The sequence below is a fragment of the Moschus berezovskii genome, chromosome 8 (assembly GCF_049115385.1).
Source record: "Moschus berezovskii isolate FMDL1 chromosome 8, NW_MosBer_1.0, whole genome shotgun sequence".
NCBI lineage: Eukaryota > Metazoa > Chordata > Mammalia > Artiodactyla > Moschidae > Moschus > Moschus berezovskii.
This window is the reverse complement of record NC_142467.1, coordinates 101,723,303-101,747,376: the sequence shown is the minus strand read 5'-3', so window position 1 is coordinate 101,747,376 and position 24,074 is coordinate 101,723,303. Positions and strand designations below refer to the sequence as shown.

The following is a 24,074-nucleotide window of genomic DNA, read 5'->3' as shown; positions in this document are numbered from 1 at the left end:
TTTTACTTGTCAAGCTTACCAGCATGTGTGAAATTTTGAGAAGACACACTGGTGCACTCTCACAGGAGTGTAAAGTGATGCACTGGAGGCCAGTGCAGATATTTGTATTAACCATTTAAGTCTGCAAAACTCTTTGACCCAGGAAGTCCATGTCTAGGAATATGCCAAGATCTATAAAGATGAATGCAGAGTGGTTAAATGCCCCAGAGTCAGACAGCCTTTGTTTCATTCCTGGTTCCTCCACCTGCAAGCTGTGTGACCTCAGGCAAATGACTTGATGTCACGGAGCATATCATGAAGATTCCATGAGGTAATGTGTGCAAAATTCTCCTACCAAGCATATGATGCTGCTGCTGCTGCTAAGTCACTTCAGTCGTGTCCGACTCTGTGTGACCCCATAGACGGAAGCCCACCAGGCTCCCCCGTCCCTGGGATTCTCCAGGCAAGAACACTGGAGTGGGTTGCCATTTCCTTCTCCAATGTATGAAAGTAAAAAGTGAAAGTGAAGTCGCTCAGTCGTGTCCGACCCTTAGCGACCCCATGGACTACAGCCTACCAGGCTCCTCCATCCATGGGATTTTCTAGGCAAGAGTACTGGAGTGGCTTGCCATTGCCTTCTCCGAAGCATATGATAGGTGCTTTCTATTATTATCATCCTTGCAAAACCTTTAAGGAAAGCTATTAAACTGTGGAAGAGTCTGTGCCTAGAAAGTTGCCCACATATTGGGTTGGCAAAAAATTTGAGTTTTTCTATGATGTTATGGAAAAACCCAAATGAAATTTTTGGTCAACCCAGTACATAGTAGAAAATGAAAATGATCAAACCTGTATTTATTGACACCACATGACCACTGCAATATATTCACCAAACAAGAAAACAGGTTTCAAATGTTGTGTGTGCTGTGCTAAGTCACTTTGGTCGTGTCCAGTTCTGTGTGACCCTATGGACTGTTGGCACCAGACTCTTCTGTCCATGGGATTCTCCAGGCAAGAATACTGGAATGGGTTGCCATTTTCTTCTCCAGGGAATCTCCCCGACCCAGGGATCAAATCTCTCTTATGTCTCCGGCATTGGCAGACTGGTTCTTTACACTAGCACCACCTGGGGAGCCCCAAATGTCATATATAACCATGGATTTCAAGCGTTTTGATCAGGGGTCAAGGAATTAATTTGTCACTTTGCAATGTCACCTACCCAGGTTCAGAACTGACAGGAAAAGTTCATGAAGTAATGTTTGTTCTTTCTCTCTGCAGTGGGTTCTTTTTCAAAACTGTTTATTTCGCTGCCCCACCTCTTGGTTCTGTCATGCGGGATCTTTAGTTTCGGGAAACAAACTCTTAGTTCTGTGCGAGAACAAACTCCTGTTGTTTAAGTCACCCCAGTTTGTGGTCATTAGTCACAGCAGCCACAGGAAGCAAATAAAGCCTATTTTTCTATATTTTAGCTTCAATGTTGTCAAATGTAAAGGCAACTTGAAAGACTTGTCCAGTGAATAGACACCCACCACATAGACTCTACAAGGGACGTCTGGCTCCATTTGTCATGATCTGTCTTTCTATCCGTCTATACACCCACCTCTGTTTTTCTTTTCCATTTCAGTTTATTACAGAACATTGAATATAGTTCCCTGTGCTGTGCAGTAGGCATACATATTGTTGCTTATCTGTTTTATACACAGTAATTTGTATCTGTTAATCCCAAACTCCTAATTTATCTACCCCCCAACCCCCTTTCCATTTTGGTAACCACAAATTTGTTTTCTATGTCTGTGAGTCTGTTTCTGCTTTTATAAATAATTTCATTTGTGTCATGATTCAGATTCCATATGTAAGTGATATCATATGCTATTTGTCTTTCTGACTTCAACCACCTCTGTAAATTTTTTGTTCTAATTAATAATTTATTTTTTAGAGGAATTTTAGGTTCACAGCAACACTGTGGGGAAGGCACAGCGATTTCTCATATACTTCCTGCCCCCTCCCCAACGTGCATAGCCTCGTCTACTCTCAGATCCCCACCAGCATGGTACGAGTGTCACAGTTGATGAACCTCCATCATTACTCAGGCTGCAATAGGGTTCACTCTCGGTGCTGTGCCTTCTGTGGGTTTGGACAAATGTATAATAACGTGGATCCACCATATAGTCTCATACAGAGTCGTTTCCTTGCCCTGAAGATTCTCCGTGCTCCTCCTTCATCTTCGCACTGTCTCCATAGTTTTGCTTCTTCCAGAAAGTCATGTAGTTGGAATTATACTGTTTGTAGTCATCACCTATTGCCTTATTTTACTTAGGAATATGCACTTACGTTTTCTCGATGTCTCTTCATAGCTTGCTAGCTCATTTCTTTCTAGCACTGAATAATATTCCATGTTGTGGATGCACCATAATTTATTTACCCATTCATCTACTGAAGGCTATCCACCTCACTTTTTAATGCATTTCCAGGTAAGACCCTACTTCCTCCCCATTTATTTTAGCACAGCACCCTAATCAATCTTGTAACAAATCAAGTACCTGTCCTGTTCAAAATCTTCCTGGGGTCCTTGTCTCACTTGAGTGAAACCTGCACGACTCCCTGTGCTCCCAGGGTCCCCTTATCCCTCTCGCCTGTTCCCCACCATCCTCTCGCGCTGTATCAGCCCACATGGTCACCATCCGCCCCATATGCTTCCTCAGCCCTTGAAAATGACTGACAACCTAAGTGTGCATCAACACCTAAGTAGATAAAGAAGACGCGGTCTGCACAGATGCTGTTGTTCGGTTGCCAAGTCGTGTCTTACTCTTTGGGATCCCATGGACTGTAGCCTGCCAGGCTCCTCTGTTTGTGGGATTTCCCAGGCAACAATACTGGAGTGGGTTGCCATTTCCTCCTCCAGGGGATCTTCCTGACCCAGGGATCAAACCTGCGTCTCCTGCATTGGCAGGAGGATTGTTTCACTGAGCCATATACACAGTGGAATACTACTCAGCCATAAAAAGAATGAAACCTTGCTATTTGCTATTTGGATTTGAAGGGTATTAGGCTAAGTGAAATATGTCCGAGAAAGACAAATACTGTATGATATCACTTATATGTGGAATCTAAAAAATACAACAAACTAGTGAATATAACTAAAAAAAAAGATTCACAGATGTAGAGAACAAACTAGAAGTTATCAGTGGGAAGAGGAAAGGGGGAGGGGCAGTACAGGGGTAAAGGATTAAGAGGTACAAACTATTACGCACGAAACAATTCACGAGGATATATGGTACAACAAATGGAATATAGCCAACAGTTTATAATGACTATAAAGGATTGTAACCTTTAAAAACTGAGAATCACCGTACTGTGCTGGACTGTGCTTAATCGCTCAGTCGTGTCCAACTCTTTGTGACTATAGTCCATGAGATTCTCCAGGTAAGAATCCTGGAGTGGGTAGCCTTCTCCAGGGGATCTTCCCGACCCAGGAATTAAACCAGGATCTCCTGCATTGCAGGTGGATTCTTTGCCAGCTGAGCCACCAGGGAAGCCCTTCACTACACTGTACACCTTTACATGATATAATAGTGTACATCAATTGTACTTTTAAAAAAACAAAAACAAAAAACAATCCCTGGAAATTCCCTGGAAGTCATGGTTGGATTCGGCACGGCCAAGGCTCGAGTTCACTTTTTGGTCAGGGAACCAAGAACCTGAATGCCAGTGAGGAGCAGCAAAAGCAAATGAACAAACAAAACCATTCAAATTGGGGTATGCTCTAATTGAAAACGTACAGGATTTCAAAGTACTTATTACTGGGGAAAGGATGTAAACTATCTCATGATTTTAATATTGCTTATATGTTGAAATCAATCTGATTTCGGTGTTGACCATCTGGTGATGTCCACGTGTAGAGTCTTCTCTTGTGTTGTTGGAAAAGGGTGTTTGCTATGACCAGTGCGTTCTCTTGGCGAAACTCTATTAGCCTTTGCCCTGCTTCATTTCGTGCTCCAAGGCCAAATTTGCCTGTTACTCCAGGTGTTTCTTGACTTCTTACTTTTGCATTCCAGTCCCCTATAATGAAAAGGACATCTTTTCTGGGTGTTAGTTCTAAAAGGCGTTGTAGATCTTCATAGAACTGTTCAACTTTGGCTTCTTCAGCATTACTGGTTGGGGCATAGACTTGGATTACTGTAATATTGAATGGTTTGCCTTGGAAACGAACAGAAATCATTCTGTCATTTTTAAGATGGCATCCAAGTACTGCATTTCGGACTCTTTTGTTGACCATGATGGCTACTCCATTTCTTCTAAGGGATTCTTGCCCACAGTAGTAGATATAATGGACATCTGAGTTAAATTCACCCATTCTAGTCCATTTTAATTCACTGATTCCTAGAATGTCGACTTCACTCTTGCCATCTCCTGTTTGACCACTTCCAATTTGCCTTGATTCATGGACCTAACATTCCAGGTTACTGTGCAATATTGCTCTTTACAGCATCGGACCTTGCTTCTATCACTGGTCACATCCACAACTGGGTATTTGTTTCGCTTTGGCTCCATCCCTTCATTCTTTCTGGAGTTATTTCTCCACTGATCTCCAGTAGCATACTGGGCACCTACCGACCTGGGGAATTCCTCATTCAGTATCCTATCATTTTGCCCTTTGATACTGTTCATGGGGTTCTCAAGGCAAGTATACTGAAGTGGTTTGCCATTCCCTTCTCCAGTGGACCACATTCTGTCAGACCTCTCCACCATGACCCGTCCGTCTTGGGTGGCCCCACACAGCATGGCTTAGTTTCATTGAGTTAGACAGGGCTGTGGTCCGTATGATCAGATCAACTGGTATTTTGTGATCATGATTTCAGTGTGTCTGCCCTCTAATGCCCCCTTCCAATACCTACCGTCTTATTTGGGTTTCTCTTACCTTGGTCATGGAATATCTCTTCACAGCTGCTCCAGCAAAGTGCAGCCGCTGCACCTTACCTTGGACGAGGGGTATCTCCTCAAGGCTGCCCTCCTGACCTTTAATGTGGAGTAGCTCCTCTCGGCCCTCCTGTGCCCGCTTAGCCACCGCCTCTTGGACGTGGGACAGCTCCTCTCGGCCACCGCCCTGACCTTGGGCGTGGGGTAGCTCCTCTCGGCCACGCTTCTGCGCGTGGTTGGTTGCGCCAAGCCGTCTCTTGCGTCTGTGCCGCTGGAGCCGGCGTCCAAAATCAGATTGATTATATTCTTTGCAGCCAAAGATGGAGAGGCTCTATACAGTTAGCAAAAACAAGACCAAGAGCTGACTGTGGCTCAGATCATGAACTCCTTATTGCCAAATTCAGACTGAAATTGAAGAAAGTAGGGAAAACTACTAGACCATTCAGATATGACCTAAATCAAATCCCTTATGATTATACAGTGGAAGTAAGAAATAGATTTAAGGGACTAGATCTGATAGATAGAGTGCCTGATGAACTCTGGACGGAGGTTCGTGACATTGTACAGGAGACAGGGACCAAGACCATCCCCATGGAAAAGAAATGCAAAAAAACAAAATGGCTGTCTGAGGAGGCCTTACAAATAGCTGTGAAAAGAAGAGAAGTGAAAAGCAAAGGAGAAAAGGAAAGATATAAGCATCTGAATGCAGAGTTCCAAAGAATAGCAAGGAGAGATAAGAAAGCCTTCCTCAGTGATCAATGCAAAGAAATAGAGGAAAACAACAGAACAGGAAAAACAAGAGATCTTTTCAAGAAAATTAGAGGTATCAAGGGAACATTTCATGCAAATATGGGCTCGATAAAGGACAGAAATGGTATGGACCTAACAGAAGCAGAAGATATTAAGAAGAGGTGGCAAGAATACACAGAAGAACTGTACAAAAAAGATCTTCACGACGAAGATAATCACGATGGCGTGATCACTCACCTGGAATCAGACATCTTGGAATGTGAAGTCAAGTGGGCCTTAGAGAGCATCACTACGAACAAAGCTAGTGGAGGTGATGGAATTCCAGTTGAGCTATTTCAAATCCTGAAAGATGATGCTGTGAAAGTTCTGCACTCAATATGCCAGCAAATTTGGAAAACTCAGCAGTGGCCACAGGACTGGAAAAGGTCAGTCTTCATTCCAATCCTAAAGAAAGGCAATGCCAAAGAATGCTCAAACTACCGCACAATTGCACTCATCTCACACGCTAGTAAAATCATGCTCAAAATTCTCCAAACCAGGCTTCAGCAATATGTGAACCATGAACTTCCAGATGTTCAAGCAGGTTTTAGAAAAGGCAGAGGCACCAGAGATCAAATTGCCAATATCCGCTGGATCATGGAGAAAGCAAGAGAGTTCCAGAAAAACATCTATTTCTGCTTCATTGATTATGCCAAAGCCTTTGACTGTGTGGATCACAATAAACTGTGGAGAACTCTGAAAGAAATGGGAATACCAGACCACCTGACCTGCCTCTTGAGAAACTTTTATGCAGGTCAGGAAGCAACAGTTAGAACTGGACATGGAACAACAGACTGGTTCCAAATAGGAAAAGGAGTACGTCAAGGTTGTATATTGTCACCCTGCTTATTTAATTTATATGCAGAGTACATCATGAGGAATGCTGGGCTGGAGGAAGCACAAGCTGGAATCAGGATTGCCGGGAGAAATATCAATAACCTCAGATATGCAGATGACACCACCCTTATGGCAGAAAGTGAAGAGGAACTCAAAGGCCTCTTGATGAAAGTGAAAGAGGAGAGTAAAAAGTTTGGCTTGAAGCTCAACATTCAGAAAACGAAGATCATGGCATCTGGTCCCATCACTTCATGGGAAATAGATGGGGAAACAGTGGAAACAGTGTCAGACTTTTATTTCTTTGGGCTCCAAAATCAGTGCAGATGCTGATTGCAGCCAGGAAATTAAAAGACGCTTACTCCTTGGAAGGAAAGTTATGACCAACCTAGAGAGTATATTAAAAAGCAGAGACATTACTTTGCCAACCAAGGTCATCTAGTCAAGGCTATGGTTTTTCCCGTGGTCATGTATGGATGTGAGAGTTGGACTGTGAAGAAAGCTGATCGCCGAAGAATTGATGCTTTTGAACTGTGGTGCTGGAGAAGACTCTTGAGAGTCCCTTGGACTGCAAGGAGATCCAACCAGTCCATTCATTCTAAAGGAGATCAGTCCTGGGTGTTCATTGGAAGGACTGATGCTAAAGCTGAAACTCCAATACTTTGACCACCTCATGTGAAGAGTTGACTCACTGGAGAAGAGTCTGATGCTAGGAGGGATTGGGGGTGGGAGGAGACGGGGACGACAGAGAATGGGATGGCTGGATGGCATCACCGACTCTGTGGACATGAGTTTGAGTGAACTCCAGGAGTTGGTGATGGACAGGGAGGCCTGGTGTGCTGTGATTCATGGGGTCGCAAAGAGTCGGACACGACTGAGCGACTGAGCTGAACTGAACTATGTTGAAATGATAATATTTTGGCTATATTGGGTTAAATAAGATATATGATGACAGTTCATTTCATCTATTTCTTGCTGACATTTTAAAGAATGTGGCTGTTGGAAAATTTTAAATTACATATGTGTCTTCCTCATTTGTGGCTTCATCATATGCTATTCCAGCAAGCTCTGGGAGTTGATGATGGACAGGGAAGCCTGGCATGCTGCAGTCCACGGGTCGCAGAGTTGGACACGACTGAGTGACTGAACTGAACTGATTCCCGTTGTGGGCTCCAGGAGAGGAGGTGGTGCTGGCTTTGATCTTTAGAGTTCTTAGACACTCAGTAAATACTTGTTGAATGAATGAATACAGGCATGAAGGAAAGAACAGGAGCCTGAATGACATAAAAGAGGTGGGTCTATGTCAAGGGTTATTGGTGGCTCCAATAAGGAAGACCTTACCTTTCACCTTTCACGGGGCCACCCGGGCTCTCTGTGCCTCTAGTGAGTGGAGCGGGGGGTGGGGGGGCGCAAGGGCGCAGGCAGGCTCATCACAGTGCAGCTAGCAGGGGAGGCTGCCTGGGTGCCCCTCTCCAGTAACTGGACGAAATCAAGTCACAGTGGCTGGGACTTCTGGGGCTAGAGAAGGAGGGGAGTGTGAGGAGGGGGACCTGAGTTGGACGCGGGGCTGGGCAGATCAGGCTCCACCCCAGCCCAGGTCCCTTCCCCAGAGCTGGGCTGGCGGGAAGGGGTTGGGCTGCCAGGCAGGCGGGAAGGAGCCGGGGTGTCTGCTATCGACCGCCTGGGCCTCTGCAGAGAAGCTTTTAGACCCGCCAGCGCATCCCACCCAGGAAGTGGGGTGGGGGAAGGGAGGCCTGGGCTTCCCCATCTCCTCTAAGGCAGAGGAGCCCAAGGGGCTCCTTTCACCCCCGATCCTGCCCACCAGCAAGGCTTGCAGGCCTTGCCTTGGGACTGAGTAGGAAATCCCATTTGCTTCTCACCCCTTTGCTATCACGCCAGGGTTGCAATCATTCCCCACCCACCCGTCCCACCCTTGGCCCTTTATCGAGAGGTTACATGCATCCTGTAAGGTCGGATGACTGCGTGCATCTCACGTGCCTCTGGCCCCTGGGCCCCCACTGCATGGAAGTATGGAACATTCTCATCCAGATGGTCCCAGAAGTTTCGCATCCCTCTTATCCCCAATCCTAATCACTATTCTGGTTTCTGTCAACATGAGTTAACCTGGGCTTTTGGAGAATTTCATACAAATGGAACCACACGGGGAGGCCTCTTTGGTCTCGTTGCTTCTCCTCAGTAGCTAACATCCTGAGGTCTTTATCTACTTCCCTTACAAGTTATAAGTAGTTTGTTCCTTTTTATTGCAGCAGAGTATTCCATGGCGGGCTTCCCAGGTGGCTTGGTGGTAAAGAATCCACTTGTAATGCAGAAGACATGGGTTCCATTCTTGGGTTGGGAAGATCCCCTGGAGGGGGAAATGGCAACCCACTCCAGTATTCTTGCCTGGGAAATCCCATGGACAGAGGAATCTGGCAGGCTATAGTTCATGGGGTCCCAAAAGAATCAGACCCAACTTAACAACTAAACAACAATGACATTCCATGCTGTGAATGGACCTCAATTTGTTTTTGTTTTTCTTAAAGTTTAATTTTTATTTATTTATTTGACTCTTAGTTGCAACATGCAGTAAGTATCTTTTTAGTTGTGGCATGCAAACTCTTAGTTGTGGCATGTGGGATCTAGTTCCCTAATCAGGGAACCCACACCCCCTATACTGGGATCTCAGAGTCTTAGCCCCTGGACCACCAGGAAAGTCCCCGGACCTCAATTTGTTTATCCATTCTCTTGTCCTAGACATCTGGGTTGTTTCCAGTTTTTTGGCAATAACAAAAAAAGCTGCTGTGAACATTTGCCATCAGATCTTTGCACCAACATATGTTTTCACTTCTGTTGGGTAAATACCTATGAACTGAATTTCTGGGCTGTATGGTAACTGTGTAACTTTATAAACAAACACAGTAACCTGGCATCTGCTTTGACACACTGGCTGAGGATGAGCGTTCCAGTTCCTCCCCATCTTATCAACACTTGGTGTCATCAGCCTCTAATACTGGCCAACGTGTTGATGGCTTGTAGCCTGGACCATTGTAGTCACCTCTGTCTCAAACCTCTGCTTCTGCCCTCACTCCCCCACAGTTTGTTCACCCCTCAGAAACCTGATACAAGGGTTGTTGTTAATATTTTCCTTTTTATTATAGAAAAATTTCACACATGTGCTAAAGTAGAGAGACGAGTATGAAGAGCCCGTGTGGTCCTGTCACCTGGCTTTTATGATAATCTACATTTTGCACATCTTGTTTCATTTCTCACTCCCCTCCACGTGTTTTTAAGGGAGTCTTTCAAAATCTGTTTTTTAAAACTGAAGTATAGCTGATTTACAATGTTGTGTTAATAACTGCCGTATAGCTAAGTGATTCAGTTTATGCATATATGTATACATTCTTTTTCATTTTCTTTTCCAGTATGGTTTACCACTGGATATTGAACATAGTTCCCTGTGATACACAGTAAGACATTGTTGTTTATCCAGTTTCTGTATGCCGATTTGCATCTGCTAATTAAGGGAGAACTTTAAAGCAAACCCCAGGTACCATATTACTTCCACAAGTATCACAGGAATCTCCTCAAACTATGAATTAGATGACCCATGCCTTGCCTTGGAATTGACTGGTGGTTTCTCATTGCTTTCAGAACTTCAGATTTCTTCCCATGGCCCCCAGGATGGCTGCTGGCCTCTCTGCCTTCATGCTGTGTCCTTTCCCCTTATTTAGTCCCTGCTCCAGGCACATTGTCCTTTTTCCCCAAACCACAGTCCAAGCTTGTTCCTGCCTCAGGACCTTTGCACATGCTGTTCCTTCTGCCTTGTATATTATTCCTAGATATCCACATGAATCCTATAGTAGGCAGTGTCAATAAGATGGTCTTCCATGGTCCCTGCCCTTCTATAATTTTTTTCATCTTTCGTGTCAACTGAACTGCTCACTTCTAATCAGTAGAAGATGGCCAAAGGGACGGAGTGTCACATCCATGACTAGGTTTTAAGGTTGTGACTTCTGTTCTGCTGACTCCCCCTCTTGCTAGTGCTCCTGTCTCTCTCTGATGAAACCAATGACCAGGCTGTGCGCCATCCTATGGAGAGATCTGCTGACAAAGAATGGAGAGTAGCCTTCAACCAGTCACCAGTGGGGACCTGAACTCTGCCAACAGTCTTGTGTGTGCTTCTTCCCACATGAACCTTAAGATGACCATACCATATAACATCAGTGGCTGCCTTGACTGCAGCCTCATGAGCCAGAGGACCATCTAAGTGGTACCCAGATTCCTGACTCTCAAATCACGATCATCCATGTTTTTTTTTTTTAAATGGTTGAATGCAGGTTTTTTGGTTTTTTTGGGTTGTGCTGAGTCTTTGTTGCTACATACAGGCTTTCTCTAGCTGCAGTGGTTGGAGGCTACTGTCTAAGTTGCAGTGCACAGACTTCTCATTGTGGTGGCTTCTCTTGTCGCAGAGCAGGGGCTCTAGGGCTCATGGGCTCAGTAGTTGTGGCACTCGGCTTTGTTGTTTGGTGGCATGTGGAATCTTCCTGACCCAGGGATCGAAACCAAATCCCCTCCATTGGCAGGCAGATTCATAACCCCTGGACCACCAGGGAAGTCCTGTGTTGTCTAGAGCCATTAGATTTTGGAGTGATTTGTTATGTAGTACTATATAACTTAAATGACTCTCTCACCTCCTTCAATTCTTTGCTCAAAAGTCAATTTCTCCATGAGATCTTCCCTGGCCACCTATTTAAAATCGTAACTCACTCCTGGCATTCCTCATTCCTCTTCTCTGCTTTACTTTCCTTCTAGAATTTGTCACCTTCTATATTTTTATTTATTTATTTGGCTGTACTGAGTCTTAGTTGTAGCACGCAGGATCTTTGATCTTTGTTGCAGCATGCAAGATCTTTAGCTTCCACATATGAATTCTTAGTTGCAGCATGTGGGATCCAGTTCCCTGACCAAGAAATGAACCTGGGTTCCCTGAACTGGAAGCATGGAGTCTTAGCCATTAGACCACCAAGGAAGTCCCATCACCTTCTATTTTATTTGACTAATTCATTGCCTCCCTCTCTGTTGGAACATTGGCTCTGGGAGGACAGGGGCATCTATTTGTTTTGTTCATTGCTGCATCTCCAGTCCTAGAATACTGCTGGGCACATAGTAGGTCTTGTTGGATCTAAAGACATCCTACTGACCCAGCAAACCCACTTCTGGGTGTATACCCAAAAGAACAGAAAGCAGGGTCCCAAAGAGATATTTGTGTACCCATGTTCCTAGCAGCATTATTCATAGTAAAAGTGTTAATCCCTCAGTCATATCCGACTCTTTGTGACCCCATGGGTTTTAGCCCGCCAGGCTCCTCTGTCTATGGAATTTTTCAGGCAAGAATACTGAAGTGGGCAGCCATTCCTTTCTCCAGGGGATGAGAGGATCTTCCTGACCCAGGGATCAAACCCGGGTCTCCTGCCTTGCAGGCAGATTCTTTACCATCTGAGACACTAGGGAAGCCATAGTAGCTAAACCATGAAAGCAACCCAAGTGTCCATCGACTGATGAATGGATAAATATACCAAGTGTGATGTATTCATACAATGGGATTTTATTCATCCTTAAAAAGGAAGCTTTGCAATATGCTACAACATGGATAAAACTTGAGGACATTATGCTCAGGGATAATCCAGCCACACAAATACTGTATGATTCCACTTAGGTGAGGATCTTCGATTAGTCACCATCAGAAAGACAGAAGGTGGAATGCTTGTTGCCAAGGTCTGGGAAAGAGGGAATGGGGAGTTATTATTAAATGGGTATACAATTTCAGATTTATAAGATAAAAAGACTTATGGGGATGGATGGTGGCGATGGTTGTACCAGAGTGTGAACGTACTTCATACCACTGAACTGTATGCTTAAAAACAGTTAAGATTAAAAATGGTAAGTGTAGGACTTCCCTGGTGGTTCAGTAGACTCCATGCTTCAAATGTAGGGGGTGTGGGAGGATTCCCTGGCTGGGGAACTAAGATCCCACATGCTTTGCAACACGGCCAAAAATCCTGGTACATGCTATGTTATGTGTATCTTAACACACATACACACAGGCTTCCCAGGTGGTGCAGGGGTAAACAACCTGCCTGCCAATGCAGGAGATGCAGGAGACGTGGGTTCAATCCCTGGGTCAGGAAGATCCGCTGGAGAAGGAAATGACAACCACATCAGTATTCTTGCCTGAAAAATTCCATGGACAGAGGAGTCTGGCAGGCTAGAGTCCGTGGGGTGGCGAAGTGTTGGCCAGGACTGAGCATGCACACACACACAGATACACTTATTCTGTCCCCCTGGGGGGGGGGGCTTGGTTACCAGGTTCAGGTTTTATAGTCAGGTGTCATGGGTTGGGGTGCTGGGTCTCCCCTCCTCCCTCTGTTGAGCTGAGCAGTGTGTGTATCTTTCCTGCCTCCCATCAGCTCTGCTTGCCTTTTATGTCTTCCCAGCTTCTCTGGAATGTTTTAGGGGTGGGAAATTCCCTTCCTGCCCAAATATAGAACCAGAAAGCATCCATCTACGTCTACTGAATGTGAACTTGGAGAGACCTTGGCTTGGGCTCCATGTTTTGTCTGCTCTGCAGCTGCCTCCAACCAGCCTTGATGGGCAGAGGGGTCTGAGAACCCATGTGTGTGTATCTGCGGGGTCGTCAGCTCTGGGGACACTGTCCTGCATGGATCACACTTTGGAGGGGGCTTTGACAGCCTCCCCTCATGCCCCATCTGTGGATGCATCAGCCACTGCAGGTCCCAGCAAGCCCCACTCAGCCTTCCTGCTCTTTATCAACAGCTCAGATTCACAGAGTGGTTGCAAGCCCAGCACCTAAATCCCTGGGAGCTCACAGTCTGGCTCCATGCTGAATGCTCCTCCATTTGTCTTCTTAGGGACTGGATTATGTCCCCCCAAAATCATATGTTGGAGCCCTATCCCCTCACTGTGACTGTATGAGGAGACAGAGCCTTTAAGGAGGTAAATTGGGGTTAAATGAGGGCTTCCCCAGTGGCTCAGTGGTAAAGAATCTGCCTGTAAATGCTGGACACGCGGGTTTCATCCCTGGTTCAGGAAGAAGCCCTGGTAAAGGAAATAGTTATCCACTCCACCTGGGAAATCCCATGGACAGAGGAGCCTGGCAGGCTACAGTTCACGGGATTGCAAAGAGTTGGACACGACTTGGTGACTAAACAACAACAACATAATTTTAAATGAGGGAGTTCCCTGGTGGTCTAGTGGTTAGGATTTGGTGCTTTCACTGCCAAGGCCCTGGGTTCAATCCCTGATCAGGAAACAGATCCCACAAGCTGTGCAGTGTGGGGGAAAAAAAAGGTTAAATAAGGTCATAGCTGTTGTTTAGTCACTCAGTCATGTTCGACTCTTTGGGACACCAAGGACTGTATAACCCACCAGGCTCCTCCTCCTCCTCTGTCCATGGAATCTTCCGGGCAAGATTACTGGAGGTCATAAGGGTAAAGCCTGATGATCTGATATGCCTGGTGTCCTCATAAGAAGAAGAAGAGGTTGCAGAGACCTTTCTCTCTCAACGCACACACAGAGGAAAGGCCACATGAGGACACCGTGAGAATGCAGCTGTCTGCAAGCCAAGAAGAGAGACCTCATCAGAAACTAGCCCTGGGACTTCGCTGGTGGTCCAGCGGCTAAGATTCTGCATGCCCAACGCAGGGCCTGGGTTCAGTCTCTGGTCAGGGAGCGTGGTCCCCATGCCTCAGCTGAAGATTGTGCGTGTTGCAGATGAAGATTCATGGGCCACAACTAAGACCTTTGTTGTGTTCGGTCACTCAGTCGTGTCCAACTCTCTGTGACCCCATGGACTGTAGCCCGCCAGGCTCCCCTGCCCTTCACTATCTCCCAGAGCTTGCTCAAACTCACGTCCACTGAGTTGGTGATGCCATCCTACCATCTCATCCCCTTCTCCTCTTGCCTTCAATCTTTCCCAGCATCAGGGTCTCTTCCAGTGAGTCAGCTCTTCGCATCAGGTGGCCAAAGTATTGGAGCTTCAGCTTCAGCATCAGTTCTTCCAATGAATATTCAGAGTTGATTTCCTTTAGGATTGACTGGTTTGGTCTCTTTGCAGTCCAAGGGACTCTTAAGAGTCTTCTCTAGCACCACAGTTTGAAAGCATGACACAGCCAAATAAATAAGTTTAAAAATATTGAAAAACCAAAAGAAAGAAAGAGAAAGAAACCAACCATGCTGGCACCATGCTCTTGGACTTTCAGCCTCCAGATCTGAGAAAATAAATGTCTATCACTTAAACTATCTGCTGTGTGCTAGGGTGAAAGTGAAGTCGCTCAGTCGTGTCTGACTCTTTGTGACCCCATGGACTGTAGCCTACCAGGCTCCTCTGTCCATGGGATTTTCCAGGCAAGAGTACTGGAGCGGGGTGCCATTGCCTTCTCCACTGTGTTATGGTAGCCGGAGCCTAGGACAGGGTGATAACAGCTCCCGGCTCCTGGCAGCCCTGGGTGCATCACCACCTCCTGTTGGCTTCCCTGGATGTGGCCCACACCTTCACTGAGGCTTCCTCCATGGCCCATTTTGGGTGCATCACCTGTCTCCTGCTGCTGGCCTCAACCTTAGACGCCCACTGGGTTCACCTGTGGAGCTTTAACAATGCTCGTGGGACTCCCCTGGTGGTCCATTTGTTAAGTATCTGCCCTCCAATGCAGGGGCCACAAGTTTGAGCCCTACTTGTGGAACTAAGACCCCACAGGCTGAGGGGCAACTACGCCCTCACAACTGGCAGCTACGGAACCCACATGCCAAAACCAGAGAGAAGCCCCAGTGAGTCCACAAAATAGTCCTCGTGCCACAGCTGAGACCTGATGCAGCCAAAAAAAAAAAATTAAAGCAACATCAACAAAAAACCCAAACAAATGGAATACACAGTGTTGACCCCTGACCCCACCCTCACAGAATCTAAGGCGATTGGGCGGGGATGGCTTTGGGAAGCTTTCGGACACTTAGGTGAATCTAATATGCAGACAAGGTGAAGAATCGCTGACCTAGAACAGAGTTTCTCAACCAGAGGGGATTCTGCCCACGCCCGACACCAGAGACATATGACAATATCTGGGGACATTTTTGGTTGTCACACTTAGGGTGTACGTGCGTGTGTGTGTGTGTGTGTGCTAAGTTGCTTTAGTCGTGTCCAACTCTGTGTGACCCTGTGGACTGTAGCCTGCCAGTCTACTTTGTACATGCAATTCTCAAGGCAGGAATATTGAAGTGGATTGTCATGCCCTGCTTCCTGACCCAGGCATCAAACCCATGTCTTTTACATCTCCTGCATTGGGAAGCGGGTTCTTTACTATGCTGCAGCTTCCCTGGTGGCTCAGACAGTAAAGCGTCTGCTTGCAATGCGGGAGACCTGGGTTTAATCCCTGGGTTGGGAAGATCCCTTGGAGAAGGGAATGGCAACCAACTCCAGTATTCTTGCCTGGAGAATCCCATGGAGAGAGGAGCCTGGCGGGCTATGGGTTGCAAAGATTTGGACACAGTTGAGGGACTAAGCACTCATGCACGCACAGGTCTTTGCTGCTTCACGAAGGCTTCCTCTAGTTGCAGCAAGTGGGGGCTATTCTTCATTGTGGTGCGCAGTCTTCTCACTGCAGTGACTTCTCTGGTTGTAGTCCACAGGCTCTAGCTATGCAGTCTTCAGTGGATGAAGCTCGAGGGTTCTAGAGTGCTGGCTTAGTGGTTGTGGTGGATGGGCTTAGTTGCTCTGTGGCATGTGGGATCTTCCTGGAGCAGGGATTGAAGCTACATCCCCCGTTGCATTTCAGGGAGGATTCTTAACCACTGGACTACCAGGGAAACCACTCAAGTATTCCCTTCATGAAGGCGCATGACACCACGTAAGGGGTAAGTTCTATTATATACCCATTTTGCAGAAGGGAAAACAGGCTCAGAAAAAGGAAGTGACTTGGCCATGCTCAGAGAGCAGAGCTGGTGCTCACATTGGCCTCTAGCAGACAAAGCAGGAAAACAGGCCCACAATGTACTGCGGAGGAGATTAAGCTGGGCAGTAATAAAACCCAATGGTTGCGTGAACAGATTCAGCAGCCAGTCTATTACTCTCTGGTCCTGTGCCTCCAGCTCAATGCTTTACCTCCCAGTGTCTTGTGATCCCACTCATCAATACGGATATGGCAGTAATGACGTCTGCATGGTTAGCCACCACAGGGGCTCAGAAGGTACTGGAGTGCTTAGGGGGCAGGGCTGGCAGGAGGATGGGATGGGGTTTGCTCAGAGTGAAGTTGTTCAGTCATTAAGTCATGTCTAACTCTTTGTGACCCCACAGACTGCAGCACGCCAGGCTCCTCTGTTCTCCACTATCTCCCGGAGTCGCTCAAATTCATGTCCATTGAGTTGGTGAAGTGAAGTGAAGTGAAGTCACTCAGTCGTGTCTGACTCTTTGAGACCCTATTGACTGTAGCCCGCCAGGCTCCTCCATCCATGGGATTTTCCCAGCAAGAATACTAGAATGGCTTGACATTTCCTTCTTGGTAATGCTATGTAACTATCTCATCCTCTGTCGCCTCCTTCTCCTTTTGCCTTCAATCTTTCCCAGCATCAGGGGCTTTTCCAATGAGTCAGTTCTTTGCATCAGGTGGCCAAAGTATTGGAGCTTCAGCATCAGTCCTTCCAATGAATATTCAGGGTTGATTTCCCTTAGCATTGACTGGTTTAACCTCCTTGCAGTCCAAGGGACTCTCAAGAGTCTTCTCTAGCACCACAATTTGAAAGCATTCAACTTTCATTACAGTGCAACTCTCACATCTGTACATGACCACTGGAAAAAAACACAGCTTTGACTGTGGGGAAGCTATGGAGGGAGGACTCAGTTACTCTTTGGAGAAAAATTATGCCAGACCAGGGAACAGTGAGTGCAATGGCCCTGGAATGGAAGGAAGGCAGGAAACCTGCTTCACCTTCCTCCTTTTCCTCTCTTTTTCTTGAGCCAGAATTGCAAAAGGGCTAATTCCAGGGCAGGAGATGATGCCCAGCGGTGCAGCCCAGTTGGATCAAACTGACTCACAAGAGACATTTGTGTCTATCTCTTCCTAGCTCGTGGCTCAGGGATATCATATTCACAGCTTGAAATCTGCCAGGTTTGGCCACAGGCAAACACTATAAGGCATGTGCCTTCCCCCCAGCTGGTTTACAAGCACACTGGAGCTTATGCCCATCTAGAGACCCCCTCATACTCCTTCTCAGTCCATTGGGGCTGCTAAAACAAAATGCCATGGACTGGGTGGCTTATAAACAGTAAACACTGATTTCCTACAGTTCTGGAGGCTGAAAGTCGGAGATCAAGACCCAGGCAGATTCATGTCTGGTGAGAGCACTCTTTATTTTTCATAAATGGCATTTTCTTCCTGTGTCCTTACATGGTGGAAGGGGTAGCTCTCTGTGTCCTTTTATAAGGGCACTAATCCCATTCATGGGGACTCTGCCCTCATGGCCCCATCCTCTCCCAAAGGTCTTACCTCTGAATATGATCAACTTGGGGATTAAGATTTCAATATATGAAATATTGTTTTTTTTTTTCAATTTTTGACCACATCCTGTTAGGACCTTAATTCCCCAACCAGGGATTGAACCCACACCCCCTACATTGAAAGGTGAAGTCTTAACCACTGGACTGCCAGGGAAATCCCTCAGCATGTGAATTTGGGGGGGTATAAACACAGAAGGCACAGGTTCCAACCCCGGTCCGGGGATGAGATCCTGCATGCTGCATGGGCAGGAAAAAAACAACATAGCAGTTCCTGTCCCTCACTTTCTCTCCGTCTAGTCAAAGCTATGGTTTTTCCAGTGGTCATGTATGAATGTGAGAGTTGGACTATAAAGAAAGCTGAGCGCCAAAGAATTGATGCTTTTGAACTGTGGTGTTAGAGAAGACTCTTGAGAGGCCCCTGGACTGCAAGGCGATCAAACCACTCAATCTGAAAAGAAATCAGTCCTGAATATTCGTTGGAAGGACTGATGCTGAAGCTGAAGCTCCAATACTTTGGCCACCTGATGTGAAGAGGTGGAAAAGATCCTGATGCTGGGAAAGATTGAAGGTGGAAGGAGAAGGGGACGACAGAGGATGAGATGGTTGGCTGGCATCACCAACTCGACGGACATAAGTTTGAGCAAGCTCCGGGAGTTGGTGATGGACAGGGAAGCCTGGCATGATGCAGTCCATGGGTTCACAAAGAGTCAGACATGACTGAGTGACTGAAGTGAAGTGAATAGCACCTCCCTCTTCTCCTCAGAGACAGCACTTTCACAGCTTGAAACTGACCAAGGTGGGAAAATCTCCACCATGGAAACTGGCAAATATTGTAACTCCCAACTGGTTACTAGTGCACCATTGCTTACATCCTGAGGACAACTGCCCCAGCTAATACCTTCCCACCCACCCTTCAAGACAGGTGAAACCCTGTACTCTCAGGTGGGGCAAGGCAGGCCAGCCTGGTGGAGGGAGCAGATGGCACACTAAGTATCATGTCAGAGAGTGACAAAAGAAAGGACATGAACCCAACTACGATGGGTAGAGAGAAAGTGAGGGACAGGAGCTGCTATGTTGTTTTTTCTCCTGCCCATGCAGCATGCAGGATCTTATCCCCTGACCAGGGTTGGAACCTGTGCCTTCTGTGTTAGGAGCCTGGAGTCTTAACCGTTGGACCACCAGGGAGGTCCCAGGGGCTGCTGTTTTAGATTGGGCACCCTTCTCTGCCCCTTTGGGCTTCCCTTGTAGCTCAGCTGTTAAAGAATCCACCTGCAACGCAGGAGACCCTGGTTTGATTCCTGGGTTGGGAAGATCCCCTGGAGAAGGGATAGGCTACCCACTCCAGTATTCTTGGGTTTCCCTGGTGGCTCAGATGGTAAAGAATCCGCCTGCAACGCAGGAGACCCTGGCTTAATTCCTGGGTTGGGAAGATCCCCTGGAGGAGGGCATGGCAACCCACTCCAGTATTCTTGCCTGGAGAATCCTCATGGACAGAGGAGCCTGAGGGCTACAGTCTATGGGGTAGCACAGAGTCGGACAGGATTGAGTGACTAAGCACTATCTCTGCCCTTTATGTAGCTCCCCCACCTCCCAGTCTCGCATCTTCCAGCACCCACCCCTCCTCCATCAGCCGCTTGGGTACCACACATGACTTTGCATGCCCTGAATCTTTCCTTTTAGCCCTTCCACCCTCTCCCCATCCTGGGTCCTTCTTAAAGCCCTTACCCAGATGCCCTGAGTCTGTCCTGCTCCCTGGAATTTTCATCACACAGAAATTTGTCAGGCCCAAGTCCATTTCTGCCCAAAGAACTCATCTTCACCCGAAATTGGCTTTGTAGCCTGCTCTGGGAAGCCTCTCTGCTCCTATTTGAATGGACGAACATGGCAGTGATGAGAAGGTCACCCTGCCCTTTTGCGAGCTCCATGGTCATTGCCTTACTCCATCACAACATCGTAGCCACTGAAGGGGCTCCTTAAACTGGTGGTAGCCCCCTTTTTCCAACAGCCACTGGGCAGACTGAAGGATGATTTGTGAATGAGAGTAGTTTAGGGAGAGCATCAAGTACGCACTCTATGATCCTGTTTTCCTCGCCTTTGCCAGCCTGTTACCGATCTGCTCATCCCAGCCTCTCTTGGGGGAGGCTTTGCAGAAGAATTCCCAGACGCATACGGATAAGGCAATGCCACCTCTCCATTGTTCCTCCTCATGACAGTGCGGGCCCAGCTCAAGACGGCCTAGGAGATCGGAGAATTCTACGTTTAGGTTTTTTTTTTCTTGTACCCTTTGACTTGCAGAATCTTAGTTCCCTGACCAGGGATTGAACTCCAGCCCTTGCCAGTGAGAGCATGGAGTCTTAATCACTAGACTACCAGGGAATTCCTGAATTAGGGAATTCTAGGTTTTTCTCAGATCCACTGTTATCAATCTGGGCACCCAAATGGTGTCAACTCCTGCTGAGCTTGGACCTGACTGCTCCCATTTTCCCAGCAGCTGGGAATCCTCCAAAATCTTAGATGCCCAGCTGAGCCCCCCTCTCTGGCTGTGCCCACCCTGAACCCCCAAAATCTCGCAGCTGAAGCCAGAAGCCAGATCTTCTGTTTATAGATCAGTGAGGGGGGAGGGGGCGCTGGCAAGCTTTAAAAGCTCATTAAGGCCTGAGTTCTTTTTATAGATGAGGTTTCCTGCGCCTTTCCTTTCCTCCTCCCCCCACTCCGCCCCTCCCACCCTTCCAAACGCCGTATTTATTTGAGTTAGAAAAATAATGAGGTCCCTGAGGTCATACACAACACATCAGCTCTCTAATCAAAGTATTGCTGTGGAATTAAAAACATATAGAAATCTCTGTGTGTTGGCTTGCGGGCCGCCAGCCACAGACGCAGGGCACAGTCACCCAGTGCCACCCTAGCCCCAGCAGACTGGCTTCAGGAGAGGGACATAATTAGCTGTTTTCCAGCAAAGTCTCTGGGAGTGGAGAATGGGGTGGAAATGCCCAGGGGGCCAAGGGATGGAGTGTAGCCCACTCGGAAGGCATCAGGGCCGAAAGGAAGAAAGATCAAGGTGCTGGATCCCACCAGGCTGGATGTGGTTTGAGTTGGGGCCTCAGGGGACAGGAGAGGCCAGATTGGGTGCAAAAGGAAAGGAGACTGTCAGAGATGCAGATCACCCAGGGGTGCATCTAACCTGAGAGGCCAAGGGACCCCACTGTTTAAACTCCAGGGTATCGGATTGAATCTGGTTTCTCTCCTGCCCAAATTCCCATCCAACAGGAACCTCAGAATGCGACCTTATGTGGGGGCTTCCTTGTTGGCTCAGTGGTGAAGAATCCACCTGCCAATGCCGGAGACTCAGGTTCGATCCCTGATCCGGGAAGATCCCACATGTCGCAGAACAATGAAGCAGGTACCCCACAGCTACTGAATCTGTGCTCTAGAGCCCAGAAGCTGAAGCTACAGAAACCCATGCACCTAGAGCCTGTGCTCTGCAACAAGAAGCCGCCGCAATGAGAAGCCTGCACACAACTAGGGAGTGGTCCCTGCTCACCACAACTAGCGAAAAGCCCATAGAGCAACGAAGACCCAGAACAGCCCAAAATAAATAAATACATTTTTAAAATAAAAAAGGAAAAGAATGTGATTTTATTTGGAAACAGGGTCTTTTTTTTTTGGCTGCGTTTGGTCTTCGTTTCAGCAGGAGGCTCCATAGTTGCTGTGCTCAGGCTTAGTTGCTCCACCGCATAGGGGATCTCAGTTCCCTGAGCAGGGATTGAACCCACATTCCCTTCAGTGAAGGGCAGATTCTTTTTTTGTTTTGTTTTTTGAAATGCTTTTATTCATTTATTTGGCTGTGCCAGGTGTTAGTTTCGGCATGCAGGATCTTTAGTTGTGGCCTGTGAACTCTTAATTGTGCTGCATGTGGTATCTAGTTCCCTGTCCAGGGATTGAACCTGGGCCCTCTGCATTGGGAGTGTGGAGTCTTAGCCACTGGACCACCAGGGAAGTCCCTGGAAGGCAGATTATTAACCACTGGACTGCCAGGGAAGTCCCAGAAACAGGGTTTTTGCAGATAAAATCAGTTAAGGATCTAGAGATGATCCATTCTTGATCAATGGGCCCTAATTCCAATGACAGGTGTATTTATAGAAACGAGAAATATTTGGACATAGAGAGACACAGAGAGGAGGCCGTGTGAGGACCCAGAGACTTGAGCAGTGCGGCCACAAACCAAAGGCATCTGCAGCCACTGAAGAGGCCAGGAAGGACCCTCCCCTAGAACCTTCAGAGGGAGCATGACCCTGCCCACACCTTGAACGTGGACTTCCGCCTTTCAGAACTGTGAGAGGATACATTTCCGTTGTTGTAAACCACACGGTTTGTGGTTATTTGTTACAGCAGCCGCAGGCCATAAAAACCCAGCTGGAACCCTAAAACCCTCCATGGACCCAGATCATTTGGAATTAAACGCTGACCCCCAGCAGTGGGTCCCAGACCCATCCTGAAGCAGGTGGCTTCTGCCTTCTGTTGGCCTCCTCGTCCCCGTCTCTGCCTGTCACTCCTCTGCTCCAGACAGGCGGGTTTCCCTGCTGGCCTTGGAGCCCCTCCTTTTGGCCTTTGCTTGTGCTGCTTCCCCTGCCGGCAGCTCTTCCTGGCCCTCCTCACTCAACTCTCAGCCTGCAGATCTGGCCTTCCCTCCACCACGGTCCATTCCAGCTTTATTTTTCTCTAACGATCCTTATCACGACCTCACACACACACACGTGTTTGTTTAGTGTCTACCTCTCCAGGACGTCGGCCCCAGTCGGGCAGGGATTTTTATCTTGTTCACCCGGGTGCCCCCAGAGCACAGCGCAGGGTCAGACAGAGGAGACGCTCAATCAAATATGCAAAGTGAATCCGGGAAGAACAATGACAAAGGAACTCAGTCGTCCTCATCATGGCCCGCCCCCTCCAGCCCACGGGGCTGGTCCTTCTTCCAGCTGTAGCCTGAGGCCCGTGAGGTACGGGATTGGCCAGTTCTGGTTACAGAAAGGCGGCTTTCTCTCTCTAAATCTGCCCAGTCCTTAAGCAGAGGGGTCTGGTGGGGAGCTGAGGGCACTAAACAGCTCACTGTTCACCTCCCACCCTGGCCTCCTCCCAGCCTGCCTGGGCCAGAGCATCACAGCCGGTGACATTTACAGAGTCTTAGGGTGGCTTTTGGGGAGGGGAGGGGGGCTCAGGCAGGGGAAAATATGAGTGTTTGTAGAGCCTCCGTGTGTGTGTGTGTGTGTGTGTATACACATGAGCCTGCGAGGATGTGTGAGTGTGTGACTGTTGTGACTGCGTGACTGTTGTGACTGCGTGTGATTGCATGAACATGAGGTGTGAGAATTTGAGGGTGTGTGAGCTTTTGCATATTTGGCTGAGCCCTTACTGTGTATCTGACCCAGTTCTGGGAATGAGACTGAACAAGATAAATCCCTGCCTGGGGCTTTGCTGGTAGCGCAGTGGATAGGAATACACCTGCCCCTACAGGGGACAACAGGTTCGATTCCTGGTCTGGGAAGATCCCGCATGCTACGGGGCAACTAAGCCGGTACACCACAACTGCTGAAGCCCACATGCCTAGAGCCTGTGCCCCGCAGCAAGAGAAATCACTGCAGAGAAGCCTGCACACCGCAGCAAAGAGTGGCCCCTGCTTGCCACAACTAGAGGAAGACTATCTGAGCAACAAAGAACCAGTGCAGCCAAAAATAAATAAGTAAACATCCCTGCTTGCATTGGGCTGATGTCCAGAGACAGACATGAACCGTACAATTGTGCGTGTGTGTGTGTGTGTGTGTGTGTGTGTGACGTTGACATAAGCGGACTGTGTGAGTGGGATTGTGTCAGAGTATGTGTGTGTGAGTACATAAGAATGTGTGACTGAGAATTTGAGGTGTGAGAGTGCGTATGGGAATGTGTGTGAGTCTGTGTGAAGGTGTGTGTGGCCGTGTGGCAGTGCGTGAGAATCTGAGAGTGT

The 24,074-nt window shown here is 47.6% G+C and overlaps 1 long non-coding RNA gene across 4 annotated transcripts in view; it reads left to right on the top strand.

Annotated features, from left to right (window-relative positions):
- Positions 1–21,685, top strand: part of LOC129559243 (uncharacterized) — a 45,625-nt gene extending 23,940 nt beyond the window's left edge. For 3 of the 4 annotated variants that reach the window (XR_016037969.1, XR_008686498.2, XR_016037970.1), the window contains 2 exons: positions 16,362–16,440; positions 21,347–21,685. This is a non-coding gene — a long non-coding RNA (uncharacterized LOC129559243). Of the gene's footprint in view, positions 1–16,361; positions 16,441–16,879; positions 17,085–21,346 lie in introns of all 4 variants that reach the window. The other variant, XR_008686497.2, reaches the window with a different exon arrangement.
- Positions 21,686–24,074: the final 2,389 nt, after the last annotated feature.